Source organism: Panicum virgatum, chromosome 1N (assembly GCF_016808335.1).
Source record: "Panicum virgatum strain AP13 chromosome 1N, P.virgatum_v5, whole genome shotgun sequence".
Classification (NCBI taxonomy): domain Eukaryota; kingdom Viridiplantae; phylum Streptophyta; class Magnoliopsida; order Poales; family Poaceae; genus Panicum; species Panicum virgatum.
Genome location: NC_053145.1, coordinates 17,543,514 through 17,552,987, shown reverse-complemented (window position 1 = coordinate 17,552,987; position 9,474 = coordinate 17,543,514). Strand labels below are relative to the sequence as shown.

The 9,474-nt window shown below is 52.0% G+C and overlaps 1 non-coding gene across 1 annotated transcript; it reads right to left on the bottom strand.

Annotated features, from left to right (window-relative positions):
• Nucleotides 1-7,574: 7,574 nt before the first annotated feature.
• Nucleotides 7,575-7,681, bottom strand: LOC120657757. The gene has a single exon (XR_005668296.1). It is a non-coding gene; the product is annotated as a small nucleolar RNA R71 (small nucleolar RNA).
• Between the last annotated feature and the right edge of the window lie 1,793 nt (nt 7,682-9,474).

Sequence of the window (9,474 nt, the reverse complement as noted above, 5' to 3'; positions counted from 1 at the left end):
CAGGACTGGCGCCGTAGTCAACCTCTTCTTCAGCTCATCAAAGGCCCTCTGACGCTCATCAGTCCACACGAAAGCCACATTTTTCTCCAGCAAAGAAGTCAAAGGCTTCGCGATCTTGGAGAAATTCTCAATGAACCTCCGATAATATCCAGCTAAGCCCAAGAAAGACCTGACTTCCTTTACTGTCTGCGGGGTCTCCCACTCTAGCACATCCTTCACCTTGCTCGGATCAACAGCAATGCCTCCCTGAGAGATAACATGACCGAGGAATGGCACCTCGTCAATCCAGAACTCGCACTTGCTGAACTTGGCATACAACTGATGCTCTCTCAATCTCTGCAATACGAGTCTCAGATGCTCTTCATGCTCTTCCTCTGTCTTGGAGAAGATCAGAATATCATCAATGAAAATCACCACAAAGACATCCAGATAATCCATGAAGACCATGTTCATCAGATGCATGAAATAAGCCGGGGCATTAGTCAAGCCGAAGGACATGACTGTATACTCATATAGCCCGTACTTACAGGTGAATGCCGTCTTCGGAATATCCCCAAGACGGATCCTCAGCTGAAAATAACCCGAACGAAGATCAATCTTCGAGAATATACGAGCACCTCGAAGCAAATCAAAGAGATCCTCAATACGGGGCAGTGGATGCTTGTTCTTGATAGTAACTGCATTCATCTCCCGATAATCGACACACATCCTCTTCGAGCCATCCTTCTTATCTACCAGCAACAATGGAAAAGCCCAAGGAGAGAAGCTGCGACGGATATAGCCCTTGGCTATCAACTCATCAATAGTCTTCTTGACTTCCTCATGCTCTATAGGTGCCATACGGTAGGGCCGCTTTGCAATAGGAGCTGTGCCAGGCAAGAGATCAATACAAAACTCAATGGCGTGTTCAGGCGGCATACCTGGCAGATCATCCGGAAAGACATCCGGGAATTCAGACACCACGCGAATACCGTCCATGGGTCTAGCTTCCATCTGATGAAGAAATCCAGAAGGCTCTGAAGCACTGACTGTCACCTCTTGGCCATCAGATGCCGATAAGTGAACTGTCCGCTGAGCACAATCAATACGGACTCCCCATCTGGTAAGTGTCTCCATGCCCAGAATCACATCTATCCTCGAGGAGTCAATAACTATCAAGCCAGTGCGGAACTCTACCCCCTTTATGACAATACTAACTCTGGAGCATATAGAACATGTACGAATCTGACCCCCAGGTGAGGTAACTACCATAGCTATCCTCATAAAAGAAACCGGTATACCATGCTGCTCGGCAAATGACTTGGAAATGAAAGAATGGGTAGCACCGATATCGAAAAGCACTGTAGCGGGGTGAGAGTTGACCATGAACGTACCAATAACCACGTTAGGAGCCTCGGCCGCTGACTCGGCCGTCACGTGGTTCACTCGAGCCTGTGCTGGCACCCTGGGCTGAGCTGGGCGCCCCTACTGTCCCGCCTGTGCCTTCCGGGGGCAAGTGTTGGCGTAGTGCCCCGGCTGGCCGCAGTGATAGCAGACGCGTGCAAGTGTCGAAGCCTGCTGTCCGGTAGGAGCTGCCGGACGTGGGGCCTGCGGTGCTGGCGGAGCTGGTGGAGCATGAGCCGGAGGTGCCGGTAACCTCTAGCCCTGCACCGCCTGCTGCTGCTGTCGAGGCGGGTACTGCTGCGGTGGCCTCTGCTGGTACTGCTGAGGAGGCCGGTACTGCTGCTGCTGGTACGGCTGAGGCTGCTGGAGGCGTGGACGAGTGTTGCTGCCAGAAGCAACGGGGACAATCTTCCTCTTCTTGTCCTCCATCTCCAAGTGCTTGCGCTCAGTGTTGAGCGTGCTATCAACCAGATGGTTGAAGTCGTCGAAGCGGAGGTTGAGCAGCGCGTACTGGAGATAGTCCTCAAGACCCTCCATGAAGTGCTCCTGCTTCTTGCGGTCATCCGCAACATCGGCAGGGGCGTAGCGAGCCAGCTGAAGAAAGCGATCACGATACTCCGTGACCGACATAGTCCCCTAAATTCACAAAGACAGATAGATATCGGAAGATTAACTCAAGATTCATAAGGATAGAACAAGGGGCATTAGCTCAAAAGAAAACGCTGAATGATTATACTTAAGATTACCTGCTTCAGTGCAAGGAACTCCTTCTGTTTCATCTTCATAACGCCCGCGGGAACGTTGTGGCTGCGGAACCGCTCCCTGAACTGGAGCCAAGTGAGAGACTCGCGGTCATGAACTGGGTGGGACTCCCACCAGTCCAAAGCTGCCCCTCGCAGCTGTCCTGCTGCGTACAAGACGCGCTCACGATCATCGCACTGGGCGATGTCCAGCTGACGCTCCACTGCACGGAGCCAGTCGTCAGCCTGAAGAGGGTCGGACGTGTGAGAGAACGTCGGCGGGTGACCCCTCAGGAACTCAGCACGCCTGTCGCGAGGCTGCGGCGGTGGAGGAGGTGGAGGCTGAGTGTGAGCCTGCTGAAGAGCCTGAACAGTATTGTTCAGGGTAGCCATCATCTACATCTGGAGCTGGTAGTACTGCTCCGGAGTCAACGGCGGCGGCATCGGGATCCCGGTACCCTGGTTGTTCTGACCCTGCTGCTGGCCAGAACCGGAACCAGTGCTCCTGGTGTTCACCATCTGATTTGAACAAAAGATTTCACGAGTAAGGATATTGTAGGAATAAATTCAGATGGATATGATAATTCTTTGCGGAAAAAGACTCAGCCATGATAAAGTAGACAAGATAGAGTGGACTATTTTACCCCCAACGATCTAACTCATTTTATTAATTAGTTAACTTTAACATCTGAGCGATTTTCTTTAAACAAATTTAAACTACAAAGCTATGCAATCATTCCAAAAATCCAAATCAAACATGTAGCATAATAATAAGCAGACAATTTTTCACAACTTAGCCGAGTTTAACATACGACTCGACTAACACAACGCGTCGCAGAACGTGCTATCGTGTTATTAAAAAAAGGTCACCTAGCTAATACTCATGGTGGTCAGATGACTGATTCAGGCCAAAATTTACGAAAACTATTCTTTAGAGAGAGAAATCAAGGCAAGAAGGGTAAAAGTCATAGAAGTCAAGGGGTATAATAGTAAAATAGTTTCAGCAGGCAAGGATTGGAGAGAAGAAGTCCTAAAACTCGACCAGTTCTATCTAGGCTTCGTCCTACAGTCGATACGGCTCTGTGCCTATGCTCCCACTAACCTTATGTGTGCTTGTTTATTCTTTATTCATGAGAGTTGGCTGTTCTGTGTGTGTAACACCCGGTTTATAAAAGAACATAAACCGAGCAATCATATACGTGCCAGGATCAAGTCACACGTATATACAACAGAATGAACAGTATATCATAGCACATATCACGTAAAAAGATATAATAAATCGAAATACGAATGTTATTTATTACAATAATGACAAAATGTCTGATACAGCGGAAGCGAAGTACAAATACGAATAAAGTTCTCCGAAGCTGAAGCAGGGCGCCACAGGGACGTCGATTGGGAGACGAACGCCTAGAAGTCCTCGTAGTCCTGGTAGCACTGGACGAACTCCCTCGTGTCGGCAGGAACTGAGCAGCAGTAGCGTAGCCAAGAGGAAAAAGTAGAGAAGAGGCAAGGGTGAGTACACAACTTGTACTCAACAAGTATAACACAAACTATGAGGCTCTAAGGTTGGCTGACTCAACTGCATTAGCTTTTAAGTGTTGGCAAGATTTTATTAAAGCTATTTACTATGAGTTGATGAATTACCATTAACCCAGTTACATAGTAATTAATCAAGTTTAATCATGTCACTACTGAGAAACCAAGCCAAAACCAAGCCACCAAGGTAACCCCGAGAAGCACCTCCCTCGTCGGAAGGAGATAACTCCACTAATCAAAAGGAGGATCTGGGCCGCTCATAACCGTGAGCACGGCTAGTATACCAGTTTTACACTCTGCAGAGGTTGCACATCTTTACCCACAAGTCGTGAGCTACGCCAGTTGTTCATCACACTTCCTTAGGTGAGATGGCCAGCGACTCACTACGAGGCCTTTACAAAGAAACTCGTTGGTAGGTTGTAACCGCGAGGGTGGATCAGCGACTATGGAGCAGGTCTAGTGGGCATCAAGACACGAAGCACAGACGAGGCCACTCAGCACGAGAGCCATAGAAGCTTACCGCCCCTGCCCTGCAGGTAAGTTACTCCAAACCAAAAAGATCTAATTATTACGCCAAGTCTATCCCATTCTAGCCTTGTGGTAGCGCTGTTGTCCCAGGTTGTCGCTCTATGAACCGGTCCTTATGGAGAGTGGCCAACCAAGCACTAAGCACCGTGCTGGCCCCCTAAACCATGTTTCTACAAAAACCATATTTTAACGAGACGTGAGCCACTCAAGCACGAAGCACAGAGGGCCACTCTCAGAATTAAGTTCAAGTAAACCATTAATCAAATTAATTAAAAAGGACCAGAGAGTGTTATAGCGCAGCAACCTAGCACATCTAACCAAAATGCAACCCAAAGGTATATATAAAGGATATAAAGTGGCTAGGAAATCCTTATAGGCATACAGTATTAAAATGCAGTATGAGATTGTATTTAAAGATGATAGGTTGTTCATGTTATACTTGCCTTCCTCGTACTGCTCTGGCTGCTGCTCAAACTGCTCCGAAGACGGCTGCTCCGGGTACTGGTACTGAGGCTCCTCAGATGGATCAACGTCTACTCACGAACACATGGCCAAAACAATGCACAGTAATAAGCATACAAGCAAACACTAACAAAAACTAAGAAACAGTACATCAATACATAAAAACAGCAAGAAAAACTAAGCTAAAACTATTCTACGTGTTACAACGATCGCGTGGATATAAAGAACGCCTAAAACGGAGCTAAAACGCATAATCTAGGCTAAAAACAAGGTTCAGGGGCTTATTTGTAAGAAAAACGGGGTTCCAGGGACTTTTCTGCTAAAACCGAGGACTAAAACATAAATAAACATTAATTCTGGGGTCTAAATCGCAAAAGGGCAGGGGCTGGACGGCGGGTTCAATTCTGGTAAAACTCAGGGGCTAAAACGATAAAAACAGGGCCTATCCGCAATTTCTTTTGAACTAACAGGACCGCGGGTTGATTACTCAAAAGGACAGGGGCTCTTTAGCAAGTTTTCCATGCCGAACCGGTACCTTCAGATCAGGACCGTTGGATCCAGATCTGGCGGCTTAGATCTATACGTGGCACGATCTAATCGCGGACGTCCGTGAGGGATCGGACGGCCAGGACTGGCTGGGCGCGCGGGACGGCGGCGCAGGACACCGGCAACCTTGCTCCGCGGCGGAGCTTCGCCGGAGCACGCCGAACTTGGCCGTCCGGGGCTAGATTCGACTCGATCTTGGCCTGGGATGGATTACGCGGCATGCGTAATCCACCTGGACCTCGTGCGCGGGGCGGGGAGGCCTGCAGAGGGCTCGCCACGGCGAGGCTGGGGTGTGGGCGGCGGTAGAACGTCGGCGTGAGGTGTTCTAGGACCTAGGGCACGCGACTAGGCCTACAAGCTAGTGCAAATGGTAGGGAAGACTGTGCTGGTGCTCACCAGGGGCGCGGGGCGGCGGATTCGGCGCACAGGGTGGTCGTCGAGGAGGAAACGCGGCGGCGCAGGGGTGGGTCGGCGGCGCCCTTCCACGAAGATTTTCGTGCGCAGTGGGGCCGAGGACGGGGAAGGGGGAGGCGACGGCGCTCCTGACTCCAAGGTGAAGTCGTGGCGTCGACTCGCGGAGGCGGAGCGGCGGCGGATGTGCGTGCCCCCGGCGGCGCAGGCTCTCTGCTCCGACTCCGGGAATGCGGGCGGCGCGGCTAGGGCTTTGGGGTGGCGGCGCTAGTGGAATAGGATGGGGGGAGATCCTTGGGGTGCTAATTTAAGGGCCGGCGGCCAACCTAGGCGTGCGCGCCCGGTTTGGAAGGCCGGCGAGATCCCAGGCGGGGGTCGCGGGCAGGCGTTGCGGGAGGAGGAGGACGGCCCTGACGCGTGGGGTCGGCCTGTCAGTGGGGCGACGCGCGCGAGCGGCGGTGCAGTGGGCGCACGCTGGCAGGCGGGCCCGGGCGAGTGCGGGGTGACGCGGCTGAGCGAGCGTGCTGGCGGGGGGAGCGGGACGGGCCGCTGCAAGCTGGGCCGAAGGAGCGGGAGATCGGGCTGGGCCGGTGGCGCGCGAGAAGGGAGAGGGAGGAGTGGGCCGGTTAGAGGCTGGGTCGGGCTGAGGGCTCGGGCTGGATCTCGCGAGTTTGGGTTGAGGTAGTGGGCCGGACTGGGTTTTGGATTTTCTGGGTTTGGGTTTAAGGCTTTCTTCTATACTTCTATTTCTTTTCCTTCCTAATTCTAACCAAAAACAACTAATTGAATTCAAACTAATTTGAATTCAAAACCTAACCACACAACAAAAGAAAAGATGCTCCAGCATGATGCAACAACAAAGTTTTTAAACTTAGTCAAATTTTAATTACTTGTGAAACAAAATTGAATTAAGTGCCAACTAAACACAATAAACCTTAGAAATTTAAATAAAGCCAATTAAATTTATTAATAAATGCTGGAATTTAAATTAGGGTGTTACAGTGTGTGTTGCATTACCCCTGATTATTCTTTATTTATCACTTACCCCTGCATAATCAGTAGTCTGCACCTTATTTCATAATGTCATGGTTATGGAACTAGTAAATATCTTTACACAATCTCCCCATCCCTTGGGAAAATATAAATAACGATACCCTGAATACTTCCGGGTGAAATGCTACACCGGTATATCCGTGCGCTTGCGGATCTTTCTGTAAACGTTAAGACATACCAACATGACATTTCTGGCACCGTTGCTAGGGACACCCCCGTTCCTAGTGATTGCGCTAAGAAATGTCAACAAGCATTTCTGGCGCCGTTGCCGGGGATGGCACTAGGTGTAAAGATTTTACTAAGCACATAAACATGGCAATATGAGTAAGAGGTAGCTACTGCTTATACAGGCTAATGTATTTATCTTTTTTGTTTTCTCCTGATTGGATGAAAACACGTTAGTGTATGTTTGGTTTCTCCTTGCCGACAAACTTCATTAAAAATCCTGAGAAGCTCGTGAGAAGGGCCCGACCTCGCGTCGTCCTCCTCCTCTCTCGCAGTCGACAAGTGAGCCAGCTTTCCAAGCGCCATAGCAATCACCGAACCCATGGCTGAGAAGACTCTCCGTGACTTCTCCGTCCCCTCAGCTGCCAATGTGGCAACAGGACCCAACGTTGATGTTGGGGACGTGAACTTCGAGCTAAAGTCCAGCCTCATTAACATGGTGTAGGCTAGCCCTTCTGTGGCAAGCCAAATGAGGACGCCAACACCCATCTCCAGAACTTTCTGGAGTTATGCAAGACCGTAACCATATGGGGCGTTACAGCTGACACTATCAGGCTCCGCCTGTTTCCTTTCCTCCTCCTGGGGAAGGCGAAATAGTGGTTTTATCAGAACGAGGAAGCCGTCAGCACGTGGGACAAGTGTTCCACGGAGTTCCTTGCCAAATTCTTCCCGTTGGGAAAAACAAATATCCTATGTGGAAGAATTTCAAGTTTCCAGCAGACATGGATAGAATCCAACCCAGAAGCTTGGGAGAGACTCCAAGAATACATACTTGCCTGTCCTCATCATGGGATGGACGAGTGGCTCGTGCTCCAAAGTTTCTACAATGGACTAATGACAACATCCACGGCCTTAATTGAAAAGATGGTCTCTGTCGGGTACCACAATTAGGAGCACCCTAACCCAGGGACCAAATCGCCCTTAAAACGCAAAACGCAATCAGGCCCACGGTGCCTACCACCTTGCCAGGCTCTACAACCACAGCAAGCCTAGACCTACCATCTTCCTTCGATCCGAAGGGAAAGAAGGATTACTCAATGGCTCCAACTCTCCTACAACGCCCAAAGTCCTTTCCAAGACCCGAAAGGGCCTAGTCCTCACTCGGCTCGCAGCCCAGCTCCGCAGTTCGGTCCATTCGAGGCCACCCCTCGAACCCGCAGAGCGATCTCCACCTCGCTCAAGGCCTCCCCGCCGAGGCCCTCGACAGTGCATCGTACCTCCGCCTCGCTCGAGCGAAGCGGACCTACCCTCGGGAGAGCGGACCAGCTCCACCTCGCTCGAGGCCGCCCCTCGGCTGACGGAACTAGTAACCCATCTGCTCGCCTACCTGACGGACAAAGCCATTAAATGCCAACCACTCCACCATAGCGCCCGTGTCAGACGGCATCAGACCATCACGCTGCATAGCAGCTGTGACCGAAGTCCCGTCTGCCAACTCCGGTCACTGCTCTGCCATCCCCAGCACTGTGTCGGCACTGTGGGAACCTGCAGCGTCCTATGCAGACGTGCCCGGCGCTGCTCCCGCCACTGTGCTGCCCACTCCGCGTACTTTCTCCGCTGTAGAACCCTCGATCGGCATGGGCGCGACCCTCGAACGCTGTCCGGGCCTTGACCGGAGCGAGACCCCAGCCTGTAGAAACCTCGACGCTCTGCCACGCCATGCCTGGAGGACAGTACCCTCCACAGCAATCGCCACGATGCCCACTGGAGCCACAAGGACGCCGGCGCAATCTCCGCGAGGTCAGGACACTGCCCAGGACAACTACCACGCCCAGCGCCATAATCTCCAGTGCTGCACAGTGTACTTTCTACAGTAGACATCCACCGCACGATATTGGCATTCACCTCAATCACTTAGCAGAGACTTGGGAGCTTTCCTCCCTCTCTCGCCTCGCTTGTACCCCCTACTATAGGCACTCCGGTGCAAGATAGTATAGTGCACTCGCACACCTTTGTTGGACGAACGGCCCCGTGGCCGAAACCAAGATAAACCCCGTACGTTACTGTGTTACATCTTGCATCAACCATCTAGGGTTGGGACACGCAGCATCTTTACTAGTTAGTGCCAGGCCCCCGGGTCTGGACACCGACAGTTCGGGCGCCAGGTAGGGGCAGCGCTGCGTGATTTCTTCATTCCCTCTTGTTCCCTAGATGGCAGACGGGCCACACCTACTCCCGGTAGGCACGGTGCTCCGGTTCGGGAGCCTCGACTTCGTCGCAACCGGCAACGGTTACGACATGGAGCTCCTACCGGCTGGGGCCAACCCCGACACTCTGACTCCACCGCCCCAGCGCAGGAGGCGCTCGGGCCAGCGCCTACGACAAGCGCGCATGGAGCGGCGCAGAGCGGCTCGCCTTGCCACCCCACGTCGGTCGAGGTCGGCGTGTCACAACCTGCAGCCACGGCGGAGGATGTCGCTGCACCACCACCACCACCACCAAGTGCAGCCTCTGTGCCACCCAATGAGGGTGCGGCTGCGCCATCGCCCTTTCCCTTCGGGATGCGCAATGCTGCTACAACATACTCCTCGTCGGTCAGCACCAACATGAGCGCGTACGAGGATCTGTCGGGTCATCATCTCCTCTC